The 21,392-nt window shown below is 37.7% G+C and overlaps 1 pseudogene; it reads left to right on the top strand.

The window, feature by feature from the left end:
• Positions 1-1,222: 1,222 nt before the first annotated feature.
• LOC126690141 (cysteine-rich receptor-like protein kinase 44) lies at positions 1,223-5,315 on the top strand (annotated as a pseudogene).
• The last annotated feature ends 16,077 nt before the right edge of the window (positions 5,316-21,392 follow it).

Below are 21,392 nucleotides of genomic sequence, written 5' to 3'. Positions count from 1 at the left end.
AAGATGTCTATCAATTAGGTTACAAGGTTCATGAAAATTGTATTGAATTTAATCATCCTTAAAAAAGATAATTTTTTGTGCTTTATTGATCAATGCAATTAAGTATTTGAATTTAATACTGTACCAAAAGTATTGTGCTTCAGTTTCACCCTTTATACAAATAACTACAAGGATGACATTTATCTTAACACAGGCAACTTCCAGTAATGTTAGAAAAATTTGCTGCATTGACCAATTTTTTATTTTATTTTATTTATTTAGAGTTTGACTCTAAAGACGGTGTAAGTATAAAAGTTTTCTATTCCACTTTTAGTGTTTAACATTATACTTACACCAAACACAATGTGCCATGTTTATTTATTTATTTATTTTCATCTTAAACTTTGGTTTCTTTACAAGAAAAAAAAATACTCGGGACAAATTATAAATATTTTTTTTAAGAAAAAAGGACAAATTATAATTGGTGAAACATAAATTGAAATACCTAAAATGAGATAAAACACTTATTTAATTCTAAGACTAATGATGGATTCTAATTAGCTCATATACTAAAATCTCTTATCGTAGAATAAGAGATTTGAATTCAAACTCTGTCTACATTAAAAATCAATCAATTAGTATTTTCACCTTATAATAAAAGAGCAATTATTATAAGGTGGAGAGCAATTATTATAAGGCGGAGTTAAAAGCCTTGTCACTTAGGGCTGTCCGAGGGAGGTACATTTGACAGGTTCTAATTGGTGACTAAAAAATACCCAAAGTGAGACAAAACCCTCATTTAATTCTGGGACCAGCAGTGACCTTCTGGTTAGATGCAGCTAGCGTTTCTAATACGTTTGATTACATGATTTTTCTTCTTCTTCTTGGTGGGGGCGGGGATTGTAGCACTATAACTGGGATCTACAACCATATGTGCCACATTTGCCCATTTCCAATAATTTTTTACTTATCAAAGCATCCCTTCCTCACTTCATTTTTGTCCATCAAGTTTTTGTAATATAGAGGATACAGCTTATGTTTCCAGCATATTAAGCAGTTAGCAACCCTGCAATGCGTAACTCAAGTTTTATAATAATTGCTCTTGCTTTTCTTATATGCCTCAGTTTCTCTCTTGCACAACCACAATTGTGCTCTAACACAGACGACACCTTCTCTGCTAACATTACCTACCGCAAAAATCTCAATCTTTTACTCTCTTCGCTGCCTTCCCACGTTGCGGACAATGGCGGCTTTTACAATGCCACCATTGGCCAAGACCTCAACAAAGTTTATGCACAAGCACTTTGTAGAGGAGACCTTGATATGGCCAAATGTTGCAATTGTATAAACACCACAAGTCAAGAAATCACAAAGTAGTGTACTAACCCAAAAGAAGGTTTCAAATGGGGTGCAAACTCTACGTGTATTCTAAGGTACTCAAACAGAAACATTTTTGGCATCATGGAGGTTGCACCTTCTCAGTGGGAGCCTAGTCTCAAAAACATATCATCAACAGACTCGGAACAATTTAATCAAACTGATTCAAACACTAAATAATTTGATGGAGAGCCTTGTCACAAAGGCTTCTTTGGGTTCCTCTATTTTAAAGTTTGCAGTTGGAAACACAAACTTCAATAGCTCAACAAACGTGTATGGACTTGTGCAGTGCACCCCAGATATATCCCAAAAGGATTGCAGAAGTTGCTTACATTACGCAGTAGGAGACATTTCAAGATGTTGTGGTGGGAAGGAAGGGGGCAAAGTTCTTAGACTCAGCTGTATTGTTTGGTTTGAGTTGTATTAGTTTTATAATACAACTTTGGCCAATTCTCCTTCACTGCCTCCAATAGAATCAATACAAACCATCCCTCCAGCTCCAGCTCCAACTCCAACTCCAGCTCCAAGTCCAACCTTGGATAATTCTTCTTCCACAAAAACAAGCAAAGGTGTGTCTATATTTATCAAGCTCGTAAGTAGTCGTGTAAGATTTTACTAGATAATATCAAGATAGTAGTGTACCCTAATTGGTAATCTTTAGGCAATAATATTAGTTTCTTGACATCTGTTGTCAAAAAAACGGAAAAAAGCATAGAGATAAAAAGGCCTCTCATTATTGTAATTAGAAAAATAACTATTTCTACATATAGTGCATCAGATAATTGGAAAATTTGGACCACTCAATCAAAAGCCACTCATGATTGAGCTATAAAACAAGGAGTTTGATGTTTTGACCAGATATGTTTAATGTATAAGTGGGACATGTATTATTAAAAGTTTGATGAACATCTTTAGATTTAGCTGTGTCTCAAAAACGTATCATACAAAGCCCTTTATATTTATAAGAAAAAATAGTAAGATATTACAAGTAAATATCTGTTTACTATATATAAAGGTAATTAATATTCTGTGGGGTATGCATCTTTTCTGATTATTATAGACAATGATGTAAACAGAGGAAGTGAGGAAGAATTGGTTTTGTTTCTTTGATTATTATAATGAAGTGAAAATGCTAAAGTTACTATCAATCTAACAATAAAATAGAAAAAGACTGGGACAATACCTTTGTATTTGAAATTAATTATATTGCAGATCAATTGAGAATTTGCACATTCAAATAGATTTTAATTTCACCCCACTTTTGGCTTGCAGAGAAGAGTAGGACATCCCGGCTTATTATTTTTATTGCTGTTCCAAGTACTGTCAGCTTAATGACAGTAGTCGCACTCACTTGGGCCATCCTGCAGAGGAGGAAGTCAAAGCAAAATGTTGATAGTAAGTTATACATGTTCCACCATTTACTCGTTAGAGTTGAACAAGTTAAAAGTTGACAAGGTGCAACTTAGAAGAAAGAATAGCTTTTATCTAGAAGTCAGTATGCAGTTTGCTTGGAGATCTTAAGAGCAATTGAATGGCAACTTTATGGATATCATGGAGTACATGGACCATATATTTGCAAAACGAATAATTCCTAAGAATCCAAAAAATTGAGAACTGCTTTAAGAGTAAAAATAGAATAAATAAAAAAGGGAAAAGAAAATTAATGTATCACCCCATGTGAAATCTTTTAATGGTTAATTTTGCAAAAAAGGATTCAGGGAATTTTGTTTATAACCTAATTTTTCCTTTTTATTAGGTAATGTAGTGGAGAAGCATGCGTAATGAAACAAATTATTTATCCCATTTTTTTGTATTGAACAAAAAAACTTGGTTCCTTGATGAAACGTGTATGGTTTGAAATATTCTGGATGACCCTAAATCTCAATAATATAAACAGGTAGAGATTCTAGGATAATTTTTTATGAATATTTATGCTGCACAATTTGAAAAATTATAACAAATGATCTGTCATGAAATTGCTGCCTAGATAATTGAAAAGCTCTGATTCAATTAACTAGTTACTTTTATCAAGATGCTGATGCTATCAAAACACTAGAAACCTTGCAATTCAACTTCAGCACAATAAGATCAGCAACAAACAACTTTTCTAAGGCCAACAAGCTTGGAGAGGGCGGATTTGGTTCAGTATACAAGGTGGTACAAACATTCCCTTGGTAACATTACAAATGTATGTGGAATTTGAATGTCAAGGGAAATGAGTTTGCCCCTGATGTCCAATTCCCATTAAACTCTATTAAATTCGAAATGAGTTACTATTTTTTTTTTCAAAATAATAATTATAATAGGTCAATTTCAATTTTTATCCCTAAAATTTGGGGCATGCATGATTTTGATTCCTTAATTTTCAAGTGCTCTATTTAGTTCTTCAACTTTTCAACCAAATTTTGGGCATCCAGTCAACTAACTGTTAGCCAAATCAACAAAATTGGATAATAAGTTCACAGCAGGACTAAATTTCAAAAGTATAAATGATTAAAATATATCACTTCAAAACTGAGCGATCAAAATCACGAAAGTCCCAAATTTGAAGGATGAAAAATGTATTTTATTACATTCAGCATGAAGAGCTTATCTTTATTTACTCGGACATTACCAGGCTACACTGGACAAGAATTTGTTGTGAAGAGATTATCTGGCAATGCTAAGCAAGCTGAAGTGGAATTCAAGAATGAGATGCTGTTAGTGGCTAAGCTCCAACATAAGTGTCTAGTTAACCTTAAAGGCTTTCTCTAGGAAGGAAGGGAAAGAATCCTTATTTATGAGCTACTGGGCAATGGAAGCCTGGATCGATATATATTTGGTATGATACGAAAAAAAAAATGTTATATTTAGTATGGCTTTCATTTGTTGCAAAAATGCATCAATATTGCTCAATAGTATCTCCTAGTAATACCACAACTTGGAACTGATCATATGAATATGTAGATCCCATCATGCATGCCCAGCTAAAGTGGGAAACGTGTTACAATATCATTTGTGGCATTGCTCAGGGAATTCTTTATTTTCATGAAGATTCTCTCCTAAAGATTATTCATCGAGATCTCAAACCAAGTAATGTCTTGTTAGATGAAGAGATGAATCCTAAAATTTCAGATTTTGGCCTGGCAAAGTTAGTTGTTGCAGGTCAGAGTCACAAGACCTACACGTGTGCAGGGACCTTGTAAGTACCAAGCTCACCCTAACACTTATTTTTTGTTGCTGATTTTCAAGTGTCTGGTACTCCTAGTCCTAGAAAGGACTTTACCTCAGGAAGTTGAGCATTGAAGAGCTTAAATAGTTATGCTAAATGCTCCATAACTAGCAAATTAGTTGAGATTGTTCTAACTAATGATTTTGAAATAGTGGATATATGGCTCCAGAATATATATCACATGGGCACTACTCTGTTAAGTTAGATGTATTTAGTTTTGGTATCATAGTTCTAGAGATTGTGAGTGGTAAAAAGAAGAGTTGGTTTTGCAATTCAGATGATGTGGAGCTCCTTCTAAGCTTTGTAAGTGTGCCTATTATATTTCATCAAGCTGCATAAGTTTGACTTTATTTATAGGGATGCCACTTTTTCTAAGGTGTATGGTTTTTTAATATCATGAATTATGTACTTCGTGTAGGCATGGAAGAATTGGATAGAAGGGACAGCTTCTAATCTGATAGACCAGATTCTTGGAAACTGTTCAAGAAATGAAATAATGAGATGCATTCATATTGGGCTATTATGTGTTCAAGAAAATGTAGCAGCCAGACCAACTATGGCTTCAGTAGTTCAGATGCTCAATAGCCACTCCTCAGGCCTCCCAACACCTGCACAGCCTGCATTTCTTTTCTGTAGTGAGTCTAGTGACATAGAGCAAGACCTGCCTTTGCTGGAGTTTGATTCAGGGGCTTCTGAGTCTGAGCAATACAGGGATAGAGATAAGACAGTGAACTTTTCGGTGCACTGATACTTCTTAAGTTATTTGTATCCTAAATAATAGACAAGAAAAGTATTAAGTGCTACAAAAAGGAAGTATATTGTTGAAAATTAGTAAAATTTATTTGAATACAAAATTCTATGGAAATCTTATTGTTGTTTGATTTCATATGAGGGAATTTTTAGATATGGTTTGAGCTGAAATGGAGAAGGTCAGACTTTTGAAGTGGGGTATATGTGCTGATGCTAGCTGTGGAATCTGCAGGAATAGAATTGAGGATAGTGATCATCTTTTCTTTGAATGCCCTCTTTCTATACGGGTGTGGAAAACTATTACGGGTTGGTGCTTTATCAGAAATCCTAAATTTCATTGGCAAGATATCATGTTGTGGGGTGAAGATCATTTGATGCAAACTATCTTGAAATCTGTCATTTGTAAAATTGCCTTATGGTCCATTGTCTATCACTTGTGGCAACTTAAAAACAGTGTTCTTCATCAGGGCAAGATTAATTCTTAAGAATTTATCATTAGAACTATCAAATGGGAAGTTAAGGAAAAGGGTTGAAAGTAAAGGTGGATTCTGCAACTCCTTGTTAAATAGAGCACTATGTTGCTCTTGGGGCATCTCTAGTTCAGCTCTTAAATGCCTCTTGTAATTTGTTGACTGTTTAGATTTTCCAATTTTTTCTTTGTTTTAGGTTTCTGTAGCCTGCTGCTAGCTGGCCCAGCTAGTGTTTCTGTAGGAAATGGTTGAAAGTAAATGTTTCTTTTGAAATGAATTTTCTCATTCATCCAAAAAATAAGAAAAAATAAAATAAAAATGGAGAAGGTTAGAAGAGAGTGAATGTAGTTATACATACACATCCATGTTATAAAAAGTTTTCCTCAAATTAGTGTGACAACATTCAAATAGAAGACATAGGTGCTGTTGGCACTTGCCACATCACTAAATTTCATTAAAATTAACAAAAATACCCATAAAACAAACCACAAGGGAGACAATGTCACAAAATACACCACATGCTAGCTCCATGTTTTAAGGTATAGAGTGATGATGTAACCTTTGTTGTGTGAGTGAGAACAAGAAGATAGAACTTTGTCTAGCTTGTCTATATTTTAGTGTGAGAACACATTTTGATGTATGGGGGATTTGTGTTAATTTATTGAGATAGAGTGAAGTTTGCTCAAGAGTGTGCAAGAAAACAGAGACTCGCGGCTTGGCCTCGCGGGTGACTCGCGGCTGCAAGCCGCCAAATACAGCTCACGTGCCAAGCATGCCGGAAGGTGAACAGTCATGCTAGCTGGAGCACTATAGGACAAAATAGGACAACTGGCCATACGGTTATCTCGCGACTGGATCTCGCGACTTAGTCAAGTCGCGAGGTCAAGCCGCGAGCCACCCTTGTTTTGTAAATCCTGACGTTTCACATTCCTCTCTTACTCCAGTATAAATACCCCTTTTACCCACAAATGTAAGAGAGCTTCCAGAGAGAATTTTGAGAGAGAAACCCTAAAGAAAAACAAGATTGATTCACCAACAATCTATACATTAGAGTCTCTTCAAATTCCTCAACTCTCTTCCTCTCCATTGCCAAATCCTTGAGAGGCATTTTACCAAACCTTGTTCTCACCATATTCATCACTGTGAGAGGGCTGTTTGGATTTCTGGGAAGCAGTTAGGAAGGAACCAATCTTCATTGGTTGATGCTACGGTCTAGTAGCGGAATCCGGGAAGCTAGAAAAGAAAAAGGTTCGGCGCAACCTCGTTGGAGCAAGAAGCTTGGAGGGCTTAGGTGCACTGGGTAGATTAGGCTTGTAGGGTCTATTGCTGTCCTTGTATCCCAACTTTATTTTCTAGTGGATTGTTTACCGCTTGGAGGGCGGCGGAGAGGTTTTACGCCGAGGGTTTCGGTTTCCTCTTCGATAACACATCGCGTGTTGTCTTTGTGTTTGCATCTTCCTTCCCTTTTATCTTTGCCTTTTATTATCTGCTGTGAGTTATGATTTTAATTTGGCTTAGATAGTTTATCCAATTCTATATTGTAGCTTATGTTTATTTTCCGCACACTAGTTGTTTGACATAATGTTTGAATTGGTTAAGTTGTAATTTGGGGGTCTAAACGTTCAAGAGTGTTTATACACATATTTGAACTTTCAATTGGTATCAGAGCAGGTACACTTTTATTGGTTTCAATACCATTGTGTGATCCTTGACTCCTTATTGAGATGGATCGGTCTCAATCCCTAAATGCACCTCCATATTTTGATGGTAGTAATTATGCTTTTTGGAAGGTTCGCATTAGAGCTTTTCTGTGTTCTATTGATGAATCTGTCTGGGATGCTGTATCTGTCTGGGATGCTGTTGAGATTGGTTGGACCAGACCTGAGGCAGCCAAATCCACATGGGATAAGGCAACACTCGCTGCATCTAATGCTAATAGTAAAGCACTCAATGTTATTTTCTGTGGTGTGTCTCCAGATGAATTTCACAGGATCTCTCACATTACCGTTGCCAAAGAAGCATGGGAGATATTGGAAACCACCTACAAAGGCACGAAGAAAGTGAAAGACACGAAGTTGCAAATGCTGACCACTCGGTTTGAGAAGCTCAAAATGAGTGAGGATGAGTCCTTTGACTTTTTCAATGGGAAGCTAAATGAGGTGGTTGTCAGCAAGTTCAATTTGGGAGAGAAAACGGAGGACTCTAAAATTGTAAGGAAGATCCTTCGATCTTTACCGGAAAGTTTTCGTGCTAAAGTGACAGCGATTGAAGAGAGCAAGGACCTTGATGACATCAAAGTTCAGGAGTTGGTTGGTTCTCTTCAGACTTATGAGATGTCGCTGCCCAATCAACGGAAGAGTAAATCTCTTGCTCTTAAGACCATTAATGTGAAGGTGGAAGATCATGACTCATCGGGAGAAGATGTGGTTGACAAAGATGTTGCATACCTTGTTAAAAATTTCAGAAAATTCTTGAAATTAAAAAATAATGGCAAATTTGGTGATAAAGGAAAATTCCAAAGTTCAGGAAGGGAAAAAAGGGAATTCAAAAAGAAAGATGGAAAAGAATCCCAACCTACACAAGGTGTCACTTGTTTCGAATGTAACGGGCATGGACACTTTAAGAAAGAATGTCCGAATTACTTGAAATCGAAAGGCAAAGTGTATGCCACAACATTGAGTGACTCAGATTCATCCGACTCAGAATTTGAAGAAAGCTGTGATGGAGAGGGGAACTACTCAGCGTTTATGACTATTGCTCATGTTGAGTCTTTAGACGAGTTGAATCTGCTTGTACGAGACCTTGGAGAACATAGTGATGAAGAATTACTGGGAATTGTTGAAGAATCAGATGCTGAAGAAGATGAAAGCACAGCCAATCTTCAAGAGAATTATAACTCACTCCTGGAGAAGTCGGGTGAATACACAAGGGTGGCCAAGGCTGCTGTGAGAAAAATGAAGAAGGCAGAGGAGGATTACAAAAGTCTCCTAATTCGATATAGGGAGGCCAAATGTGAGATAGAAACACTGAATGGTGAGCTGTCCGAAGCTTACACAAAAGTGAGATTTCTTGAGCAAGAGGTTGTGCAAGCAAATGCTAAAATTGAGAGGGTCACCACCAAGAAGCTAGATGATGTTATTTCATCTCAAAAGAGCTTTTCAGACAAATCCGGGTTGGGATATACCGGAGGAAGTAGCTCATCTGGAAATGTCACTAAAGAAGTGAAGTTTATAAAGGCCAAAGAATCAGCCGATGTTGGTCATACTGCTGAGAAGCCCAAGATTGAGGAGAAGAGAAATGTGGGGAACGAACGGTTGTTGAATTCCTGTAATCAATCTGTGGGCAGGTCTGAATCTTGTGCCAAGTCACGCCCACGACCGCAAAGAGGACCTAGAGCAACTTATGTGTGTCATCATTGCGGACTTCAAGGGCATACTCGACCAAATTACCAAAAGTTGAGAGCAAAGAATAGTGCAACTCCTCAAAGGTCACGAGGACCTAGAAATGATAGAAGAAATTGGGCAGGTGAACAATCTAGAGATCAAAATGGTGATCCCGAAATGATGAACGTGATGAAGATGATTGGTGTATTCATCAACTGCTTGGAAAGCTTCTCACGAAGGTTTGAAAGCCCTAACTCCCATACCCAATCCTATAAGGAAATTACCCCAAACGCAAGTGACGTGTGGGTGAAAAAGGGTACTCATGCATAAGCATTACAACATGTCCATGCATTAATACTTCCTACGCTTTGCGATGATGTTTGTTTGTTTGCTTGTTGTTTTTGCTGTTGGTTGTTTGCTTGTCTACGTGTGCATACTTTTAATTTTTTTTGTTTTTGATCAATCTTTTTCTTCTAGTGTCAAAATTCCAAAAATCACATAAAAATTAGAAAATCAAAAAGTTTGATTGACATTGTTGAGTTTTTGTCTCAAAACCTGTTTTGCCTTGTACCTTTGTGCTTATGGCTTTGTGCATTATCGAGCATTGCTTGTTTCTTTGCACTCATATCACTGTGGGAAAAATCTTGAAATCTATGTGATTGTTGTAAATAGATCTTCAAACTTGTCTTGAATGATTAGTGAATGGTTATGTTGATCTTGAGACATGCATAGACTTGTGTCTATATATCTTCCCACTTTTTATTTTTGTTTTTGCTAAAAAGAGCTCACCTAATGTAAATCTCTAAATGAAAAGAGATATTGAGCTGCAAAAGCCTGTCGCACATTCTAGTATTCGACTAGGAAAAGGGTAAGCGACCTTATATTAAAGAGAATGTTTATTCAAAAAGCCAAAAGGCTAGTTCTTTAATGTGAAATATCATATATCACTCTCACAATGAGAGGTAATTGTCTCAAAGGATCAAAAAGATCAAATGGTATGATTGAAAGTGGAGTCAAATGTAAAACTCCAAGATATGTTATCAAGTTTTGTGGGAGGTCATATATACATATTTCTATAATTGAGATGGATCACATGATCTAGTGTTAATTGTGTATGCCTTGGTTGAATTGATCATTGAAGCTTCACATTAGACTAAGGACTATCTCATTGTTGATATCCACACACCACATACAAGTTTATGTTCAATAAATGTCATATTCATTTGTGTGATTATACTTGATGAAATGTGTTTTCACATGCTCAATCTTTGTTAATTCAAACACAAAAAGATTTTTGAGTGTTTTAGGTGTTTTTGGAAAGTATTTTGTTTAAAAAATCTGAAAATTTCAAAAATCCAGTTTTGCCTTGTTTTGGCGGCTCAGTTGCGGGTAAGTCAAGTCACGAGCCTCAGTCGCGTCTTCGCGGGTCATTTTTGGCAACTTGTTCGCAAGTGGAAAGTCCAGTCGCGAGGGTTACTCAGAGATTTTCGCGGCTCAGTTTGCGACTCTCTCGCGGGTAGACCTTCTAGTCGCGAAAAACACTTAGAAAATTTTTCCAAACTTTTGTCTTTGAGTGTTTTGGCGGCTTGAACTGGCGACTTTGTGGCGACTCTCTTCAGTCGCGAAAAACACGTGTTTGGCAAAAATAGGGGCAGTTTTTAAATCTTTTTCAGTTTTCCCTCGAACTTTTGTGACTGTTCATCTTCTTTCTCAACTATCTCCTTCCCAAACAATCCGTGTACCCATTTTCAAACCTCATTGGTGCCTCATTTCTTATCCAAATCATCAAGAAAAGGTATGGGTCTTGTTTTCCTCATCTCATTTTCCCTATTTCATGGATGTTTTTCTTACCATTTGGATTGATATTGTGTTCGAAACATTCCTCTCTTTGTGAGATGGGTATGGCTTGTTATGTTTGTTGTTGATTTCATCCGTTTTCATGTTGAGTGGTCACAATGTGCTTTTTCATTGTTCTGATATTTGCTTGTTGTTGATTCTGAAAATCTTTTGTTAAATGGGTTTGGTTTTTATGTGACTTGCTCCATTCACTTGTTTGTGTGTTGATGTTGGTTTACGACATTGGTTTACTGTGCTTTTATGTTATCATAACGTATGGATGATGGCATCTTAAAAGTATTCCTTTAAAACAATTTTTTTTGAATGTTGTGTCTCACTGCCATGTGTTCCAGTTTGGGTGCTCTGATCCTTCATTTTGAAAATTTTTCCATGTTCATATCTTATGTGGTATGTTTTATGATATCCGTTCTTAATGTTCGAATGCTGTCTTTGTATGCATATCATGGTCATGGTAAATTGTCTCACTGACTGTTCTGGTTGAATTTGTCTCTCTATGCTCTTTTGCACATCACCATTTCGCTGCACCTGTCATATTGTGCACCTCAGTATTGATGGAAGTTTGTTTGGGTCTGTACTGTCTTAAGTTTGTATTTATGTATTGAAATCTCTGTTTTTCACTTCTATTTGCATCGAATCATGTTGATATTTATCTTGTGTGGTACTGTTGTTGGTTCTTTGCTGTGGGCCTATTCTCTTGCAAATGTCTCGTTGATCTTCCAAGGGTAAAGACATTGTTGCTGACGATCCAGCAACACCAGTTGCTAAAAGGACTCGACTATCATCACAGGCATCTCAAGACTCCAATGAGGAGAGGTTCAGAACTCCGCTTACCTTACACATCTACTCAAACATCTTTGACAAGTCAACTCTCATAGTGGAACGGGTGGTGGAGTTTAACACCTTAGGGACCACTTTTATCCCTTGAATCTTTGAGCAACGAGATTGGGCAAACTTGTTTGGGGACTTTGTCGATCGAATGGATGAACTGGTCAAAGAATGCTTCTCCAATGCAACTGATCTTGGAGCTGAACTTATTTTCTGGGTCAGAGGAAAAGAGTTTGGCATTTCCCCAAACTCCATAGCAGCTATTCTCGGCATCACTAGACCTCAGAAGATGGATCTAACTCCGTACGATGATCGAACTCCAGAAATTCAAGAAATTCTACAAATCCTAGGATTCGATCATGAAGTATCCAATTCAGGAACATCCATCAGCACCGCAAAGTTTGCACCAGAGCTGACCACACTGAAGTTGATCATGTTCACTAATCTCTACCCACTGTCCAATACTACATTCATAAATCTTGGGAGAGCTCTATTCCTTTGTGATCTTATTACAGGAGCCCCCATTGATATATTTGCTCACATCTTTTACACCATGAGGAAGACTGCGGTTCGAACTGCAGCTCGAGGAATTATTCCGTTTTGCAGCCTCATCATGAAGCTCATTCTTCGTGAAGGCATTGTTCCTCCCACAGATGGAAAAATGTTGATCCGTCAACGTCCTATTTCCATGTACACTCTTCAAGCTAGCAGAAGTCACTCCTCTAAAACACCAAAGAGTGCACACATCTCTCCGGTTACTCCATCTGCCCCTGAGTCAGAGACACCTGCACATACCACATCTACTTCGCATGCTGTTCCTGAAGTCCCACAAGCTAGTATTCCGCAAGCACAAACTGATCCTCATACTGATAGAGTGGGCAGTTTACTTGAACAGATTCAGAAACGCATTGATGAGATTGTGACACTTCTCTACTCCACAAACAACCATGTTCAAATGCGTCTCGAGACTATGGAGAATTAGCTAGACGCTATTCAACAAAAGTTGGACGACAGCCTTTAGCTATTCGTGCCAAAAAGGGGGAGAGCATTCAGTAAGGGGGAGAAAGTTCAAAGGGAAGTGTGCATAGTGATAGAGGGAGTACACACATACTTTTGTCATACTTTTGTTTTAAGTCTTATCCTCTAAACTTATAGGTTTATGTTTTTGGACTTTTAGCGTTTATATGGGTGTGATACACTGTGGTTTTTGGTGTATTTTTGTTTCTAACTCATAACTTATACTCTTGGTTTAATCTTTTATATATTTTGTTGATGTTATTCAGGATATATTGTGTTTTGTACCCATGTGCTTATGTAAGCTTTTAGGGTTAATGTTTTATGCATATTCTGTAGGCTTTATGGTTTGTACCTTACTTAATGCAGCCTTTTATGCTATGTTGAAATCAGTACTTCTATCTAAATGTCTTACATTTTGATTTATGTACTGTCACTCTTGTGCCCTTGTAGGATTGTTCCTAGATGCATATATTTTGTGTATTATGCATTGGTTGAGTGTTGAGCATACAAATATTTTGCCTTGTGCTTGTTAGCTTGTATGTCCTTGTGTTCATTCCAAGTGTAAATGAGTACTGTGATCACTACCTTGTGGTGTTCACTTGGTTGATCAAGCCATGATTTGATTCTTCACTTCATCTTTGCTTGATCACCTTTAGCTTGTTTCATATGCATTTCATGTTTTTCTGCATACAATGATCATGGTGTATTGTTGTGTTTCAGGAGTTTCATGTTCTTATGATTCAAGTGCTTCACAGCTTCTAGAGTTAGGTGTGAGTGAGTTTTGTTCAACTGTTCTCAACTCACATGTTAAGTCTAGAGTCTGTTTTAGGGTTTTGTCACGGAATAGCCAAAGGGGGAGATTGTAAGGTTGAATTTATTCAACCATCTAATTGGCTTTATTCCGTGCTAAATTTGCTTGTATTTTAGCATTTAGTAACCTTGTATTTAGGTGGGTTTGTTGTAAGGGTAGTGAGTGAGATAGAGTGAAGTTTACTCAAGAGTGTGCAAGAAAACAGAGACTCGTGGCTTGGCCTCGTGGGTGACTCGCGGCTGCAAGCCGCTAAACGCAGCTCATGTGCCAAGCATGCCGGAAGGTGAACAGTCATGCTAGTTGAAGCACTACAGGACAAAACAAGACAACTGGCTATACGGTTATCTCGCGACTGGATCTCGCGACTTAGTCAAGTTGCGAGGTCAAGCCGCGAGCCACCCCTGTTTTGTAAATCCTGACGTTTCACATTCCTCTCTCACTCCAGTATAAATACCCCTTTTACCCACAAATGTAAGAGAGCTTCCAGAGAGAATTTTGAGAGAGAAACCTTAAAGAAAAACAAGATTGATTCACCAACAATCTATACATTAGAGTCTCTTCAAATTCCTCAACTCTCTTCCTTTCCATTGCCAAATCCTTGAGAGGCATTTTACCAAACCTTGTTCTCACCATATTCATCACTGTGAGAGGGCTGTTTGGATTTCTGGGAAGCAGTTAGGAAGGAACCAATCTTCATTGGTTGATGCTACTGTCTAGTAGCGGAATCCGGGAAGCTAGAAAAGAAAAAGGTTTGGCGCAACCTCGTTGGAGCAAGAAGCTTGAAGGGCTTAGGTGCACTGGGTAGATTAGGCTTGGAGAGTCTATTGCTGTCCTTGTATCCCAACTATATTTTCTAGTGGATTGTTTACTGCTTGGAGGGCGGCGGAGAGGTTTTACACCGAGGGCTTCGGTTTCCTCTTCGATAACACATCGCGTGTTGTCTTTGTGTTTGCATCTTCCTTCCTTTTTATCTTTGCCTTTTATTATCTGCTGTGAGTTATGATTTTAATTTGGCTTAGATAGTTTATCCAATTCTATATTGTAGCTTATGTTCATTTTCCGCACACTAGTTGTTTGACATAATGCTTGAATTGGTTAAGTTGTAATTTGGGGGTCTAAACGTTCAAGGGTGTTTATACACATATTTGAACTTTCATTTATGTTTATGAAATTTGTGGGAGTTTGTAGGTGTAGTAGTAATCCTTATAATTGATAGTGAATTTTTTGTTTGGCATTGTGTTTTGTTGCTTGCCATTATTGTTTTGCATGTTCTTCACAACAAATTGGTATCGAGTTCTTGAAGATGATGACCACATTATTTGAGGTGCTCTTTTGATGGGAAGAATAATTTTAGTCTTTGGTAAAGTACTATCAAAGACATCCTATAATGGAGCAAGAACGATAAAGGCATAGAATACAAAGTCAAAGAAACTGAGCATTATGCCCGATGATAAATTGGAAGTGCTTGAGACAAAGGCAATAAGTACTATTCATTCGAGTCTTTCTCTAGAGGTAAAATATGCCATATAAAATGAGATTTCTCCCAAGAATGGTGGAAAAAAGTGACAAAAGATAGGAACCTTTAACATCACAGTGGTGTAAAATAGGATAAACTAGAAGCAACATAAAAATATTCAAAGGATTTTTCATATTTAATAACACGTTTTCAACACATTTTTGCTAGTTACTTTTATCAAGATGATGATGCCATCAAAAGACTGGAAACCTTGCAATTCAAAATCAGCACAATAACAGCTACAACAAATAACTTTTCTAATGCAAATAAGCTTGGAGAGGGTGGATTTGGTTTGGCATACAAGGTGGTCCAAACATTGCCTTGGTAAAATTACATATGCACGGGGAATGTCTCATGAAATGGATTTGTCCCTGGTGTTTACATAGCACAAAAACAGTATATTCTATTGCTGTTAAGAGACTATTTGACCTGCCTGAGCAAACTGAAGTGCAATTCAAGAATGATTGGTGGCTAGGCTCCAGCATAGGTGCCTAGGTAGCCTTCAAGGTTTTTGTTTGGAAGGAAGGGAAAGAATTCTTATTTATGAGTTAGCGGGCAATGGAAGCCTGGATCAATTTATATATGGTATGATTTTAGTTTATATCAAATGTAGTAACTCCTAGTACTAGTGTAATACCACAACTTGGAATTCATCATATGAATATGTAGATCCCATCAAACGTGCTCAACTGAGTTGGGAAAGGTATTATAATATCATTTGTAGAATTGCTAGGGGAATTCTTAATCTTCATGAATATTCTCGCCTTAAGATTGTATATTGAGATCTCAAACCAAGTAATGCCTTGTTAAATGAGGGGATGAATCCTAAAATTTCAGATTTTGGCCTTGCAAGGCTAATTGATATTGGTCAAAGTCAAGAGAAGACCTATAGATGTGTGGGGAGGTAGTAAGTACCAAGCTCAACATAACGCTTGTCACTTGTTATTGAATTTCAAGTGGCTGGTATTCCTAGGCCTATTAAAATTTACTTAAGGCATTATTCAATGAAGTCAGATGTCTTTAGTTTTGGTATCTTAGTTCTAGAGATTGTGAGTGGTAAGAAGAAGAGTTGGCTTTGCAATACAGATGATGTAGAGCTCCTTCTAAGCTATCAATGTAAGTGTGTCTATTATATTTTGTGAAACTGCATAATTATGACTCTTTATGAGGGTGCTCTTTTTCTGAGGTGCGTGGAGTTTTAATACTATGAATTATGTACTTCTTGCAGGCATGGAAGAATTGGATAGAAGGGAAAGCTTCAAATATGATAGACCAGACACCTGGGAATGGTTCAAGAAGTGAAATAATGAGATGCATTCATATTGGGCTATTACACATTTAAGAAAATGAAGCATACCAACCCACGATGGCATCAGTAGTTCAAATGCCAAATAGTGACTCCTCAAGCCTCCCAACAACTACACGTCTTGCATTTCATATATATAGTGACATAGAGCCAGACCTTCCTTCGCTAGAGTCTACTTCAAGGGCTTCTGAGTCAGAACAATCCAAGGATAGAGATGGGACTATTTACTTTTCTGCGCAGAGAAACTTCATTAATCCATTGTATCCTAAATAACACTCAAGGACAAGATTTAGTACAACAAAAAAATATGATATTGTTCGAGAAAGTTAGAAGATAATGAATGTAGTTATTCATATGTACATCCATGTGAAATTAATTTGAATACAACATTCTGTGGAAACCTCATTGTTGTTTGTTGTCATATGAGGGAATGTTTATATATACGGTTTGAGCTGTAATTGAGAAAGTTAGAAGATAATGAATGTAGTTATTCATATGTATATCCATGTTACAAAAACTTTTTATCAATTTGCTAAGAGTCTTGTAGCTCAACTTTGTAGCACCTATTGTTGTGACAGTAAAGTTTTCATCAATTAGTGTGACAACATTTAGATAAAAGATTTATTCTCGTACACAAGAGTAATGTTTTTTAGTTACAAAATTAAATTTAAGCATGAGATGGTGTGTGGGTGTGTTTCAAAGACTTCTCCTTAATTTTTGTGTTTCTTTGAGTCCCTTTTGTTTTGTGTTTCTTTGACTCCCTTTTGTTTTTTGTTCTCTTATTTAAATTATCTAAAATCTAAATTATACTGGCATACTCTTTGGAATTTTTTTCCCCGCTTCCATTCCAGCACTTCTTTTCAAATTCTTTCAAAGCTCTCTCTGTAACTCTATGGTTGTAAGGTTGAATTTATTCAACCATCTAATTGGCTTTATTCCGTACCAAATTTGCTTGTAATTCAGCATTTAGTAACCCTGTATTTAGGTGGGATTGTTGTAAGGGTAGTGAGTGAGATAGAGTGAAGATTGCTCAAGAGTGTGCAAGAAAACAGAGTGTCGCGGCTGGGACTCGCAGGTGGACTCGCGGCTGCAAGTCGCCAGAAGCTGCACACGTGCCAAGCATGCTGGAAGATGAACAGTCATGCTAGCTGGAGCACTACAGGACAAAACAAGACAACTGGCCATACGGTTAACTCGCGACTGGAACTCGCGACTTGGTCAAGCCGCGAGGTCAAGCCGCGAGCCACCCCTGTTTTGGAAAAACCTGACGTTTCACATTCCTCTTCACTCCAGTATAAATACCCTTTTAACCCACGATTGAAAGAGAGCTTCCAGAGAGAATTTTGAGAGAGAAACCCTAAAGAAAAACAAGATTGTTTCACACACAATCCCTACCTTAGAGTCTCATCAAATTCCCTCACTCTCTTCCTCTTCATTGTTAAATCCTTGAGAGGCATTATACCAAACCTGGTTCTCACCATTATCATCTCTGTGAGACAGTCGTTTGGAGTTCTGGGAAGCAGTTAGGAAGGAGCCAATCTACATTGGTTGATGCTACGGTCTAGTAGCGGAATCCGGAAAGCTAGAAAAGAAAAAGGTTCGGCGCAACCTCGTTGGAGCAAGAAGCTTGGAGGGCTTAGGTGCACTGGGTAGATTAGGCTTGGAGGGTCTATTGCTGTCCTTGTATCCCAACTGTATTTTCTAGTGGATTGATTACCGCTTGGAGGGCGGCGTAGAGGTTTTTCGCCGAGGTCTTCGGTTTCCTCTTCGATAACACATCGGGTGTTATCTTTGTGTTTGCATCTTCCTTCCTCTCTATCTCTGCCTTTACATTATCTGCTGTGGTTTATTTTGTTATGGCTTAGATAGTTGTTTAACCAATTTCATATTATAGCATATGTTAAGTTTCCGCACACTTGTTGTTTGACATATTGCTTGTGTTGGTTAAGTTGGTTTTTGGGGGTCTAAACGTTCAAAAGTGTTTTTGTACACGTTTTTGAACTTTCAATTGGTATCAGAGCGGGTACACTGTTGTTTGGTTTCATTACCATTGTGTGATCCTTGACTCCCATTTGAGATGGATAGGTCTCAATCCCTTAATGCACCTCCATATTTTGATGGAAGTAATTATGCGTTTTGGAAGGTTCGTATGAGAGCTTTTCTATGCTCTATTGATGAATCCGTGTGGGATGCTGTTGAGATTGGTTGGACCAAACCTGAGGCAGCCAAATCCACATGGGATAAGGCAGCACTTGCTGCATCTAATGCTAACAGTAAAGCACTAAATGCTATTTTCTGTGGTGTGTCTCCAGATGAATTTCACAGGATTTCTCACATTACCATTGCCAAAGATGCATGGGAGATTCTGGAAACAACTTATGAAGGCACGAAGAAAGTGAAAGACACCAAGTTACAAATGCTGACCACTCGGTTTGAGGAGCTTAAAATGAGTGAGGATGAGTCTTTTGACTCTTTCTATGGGAAGCTAAATGAGGTGGTTGTCAGTAAGTTTAACTTGGGGGAGAAAATGGAGGACTCAAAGATTGTAAGGAAGATCCTTCGATTATTGCCGGAAAGTTTTCGTGCTAAAGTGACAGCCATTGAAGAGAGTAAGGATCTTGACGACATCAGAGTACAGGAGCTGGTTGGTTCTCTGCAGACTTATGAGATGTCGCTGCCAAATCAACGGAAGAGCAAATCCCTTGCTCTAAAGACCATTAATGAGAAGGTGGAAGATCAAGGCTCATCGGGAGAAGATGTGGTTGACAAAGATGTAGCCTATCTTGTTAAAAATTTCAGAAAGTTTTTGAAATTCAAAAACAATGGAAAATTTGATGATAAGAGAAAATTCCAAAATTCTGGAAGGGAGAAGAGGGATTTCAAAAGGAAAGATGGAAAAGAATCCCAATCCACACAAGGTGTCACTTGTTTTGAATGTAACGGGCATGGACACTTTAAGAAGGAATGTCCTAATTATTTGAAATCGAAAGGCAAAGTGTATGCCACGACCTTGAGTGACTCAGATTCGTCTGACTCAGAATCTAAAGAGAGCTGTGATGGAGAGGGGAACTATTCAGCTTTCATGACTATTGCTCATGTTGAGTCTTCGGATGAGTTGAATTTGCTTGTTCAAGACCTTGGAGAACATAGTGAGGATGACTCACTAGGAATTGTTGAAGAATCAGAAGCTGAAGAAGAAGAAAGCACAGCAACTCTTCAAGAAAATTACAATTCACTCTTGGAGAAGTCGGGTGAATACACAAGGGTAGCCAAGGCTGCTGTAAGAAAAATGAAGGAGGCTGAGGAGGACTACAAAAGTCTCCTAATCCGGTATAGGGAGGCCAAATGCGAGATTGAAACACTGAATGGTGAGCTGTCCGAAGCTTACACTAAAGTGAGATTTCTTAAGAATGAGGTTGTGCAAGCAAATGTAAAAATAGAGAGGGTCACCACTAAGAAGCTAGATGATGTTATATCATCTCAAAAGAGCTTTTCAGACAAATTCGGACTGGGATATACCGGAGGAAGTAGTTCAACTGGAAATGTCACTAAAGAAGTGAAGTTTGTAAAGGCCAAAGATCCAGTTGTAGCTGACTCTACTGGTGTGAAGCTCGAGGTGGAGGAGAAGAAGAATGTGGTGGACCAACGGATGCTGAATCATCGTAATCAGTCGGTGGGCAGGTCTGAATCTCGTGCCAAGTCACGTCCACGACCACAAAGAGGTCCTAGAGGAATGTATGTGTGCCATTATTGCGGACTTCAAGGGCACACTCGACCAAATTGCCAAAAGCTGAGAGCAAAGAACAGTGCAACTCCTCAAAGGTCAGGAGGACCAAGAATTGATAGGAGAACTTGGGCAGGTGATCAACCTAGAGAGCAAAATGGAGATCCTGGAATGATGAACGTGATGAAGATGATTGGTGCATTCACCAACTGCTTGGAAAGCTTCTCACGAAGGTTTGAAAGCCCTAACTCCCGTACCCAATCCTTTAAGGAAATCACCCCAAACGCAAGTGACGTGTGGGTGAAAAGGGGTACTCATGCATAAGCATTACAACATGTCCATGCATTAATACTTCCTATACTTTGTGACTATGTCTGTTTGGTATGCTTGTTGTGTTTGTTCTTGGTTGTTTGATTATTCTTCTTGTGAATATTTCTTAATTTTGTTTTATCATTCTTTTTGGTTCTTGTGTCAAAAATCCAAAAATTACATAAAAAATTAGAAAATCAAAAAGCTTGATTGACGTTGTTGAGTTTTGTCTCAAAACTAGTTTTGCCTTGTACCTTTGTGCTAATGGCTTTGTGCATTTCCGATCATTGCTTGTCTTCATGCACCTATATCTCTGTGGGAAAAATCTTGAAATCTATGTGATTGTTGTAAATAGATCTTCAAACTTGTCATGAATGATTAGTGAATGGTTATGTTGATCTTGAGACATGCATAGACTTGTGTCTATATATCTTCCCATTTTTTATTTTTGTTTTTGCTAAAAAGAGCTCACCAAATGTAAATCTCCAAATGAAAAGAGATATTGAGCTGCAAAAGCCTGTCGCACATTCTAGTATTTAACTAGGAAAAAGGGTAAGCGACCTTATATTAAAAGTGAAATTTCATTCAAAAAGGCCAAAGGCCTGTTCTTCAAAGAGAAATGTTATATATATCCCTCTCACAATGAGAGATGATTGCCTCAAAAAGATCAAAAAGATCAAATGTTATGATTGAAAGTGGAGTCAAATGAAAAGCTCCAAGTTATGTTATCAAGTGGTGTGGGAAGTCATATATACATATTTCTATAATTGAGATGGGTCACATGATCTAGTGCTAATTGTGTATGCCTTGGTTGAATTGATCATTGAAGCTTCACATTAGACAAAGGACTATCTCAT

This window comes from Quercus robur, chromosome 6 (assembly GCF_932294415.1).
Source record: "Quercus robur chromosome 6, dhQueRobu3.1, whole genome shotgun sequence".
NCBI classification, from domain to species: Eukaryota; Viridiplantae; Streptophyta; class Magnoliopsida; order Fagales; family Fagaceae; genus Quercus; species Quercus robur.
Note: the sequence above shows the minus strand (reverse complement) of the source record. Positions and strands in the feature narration are given on the sequence as shown.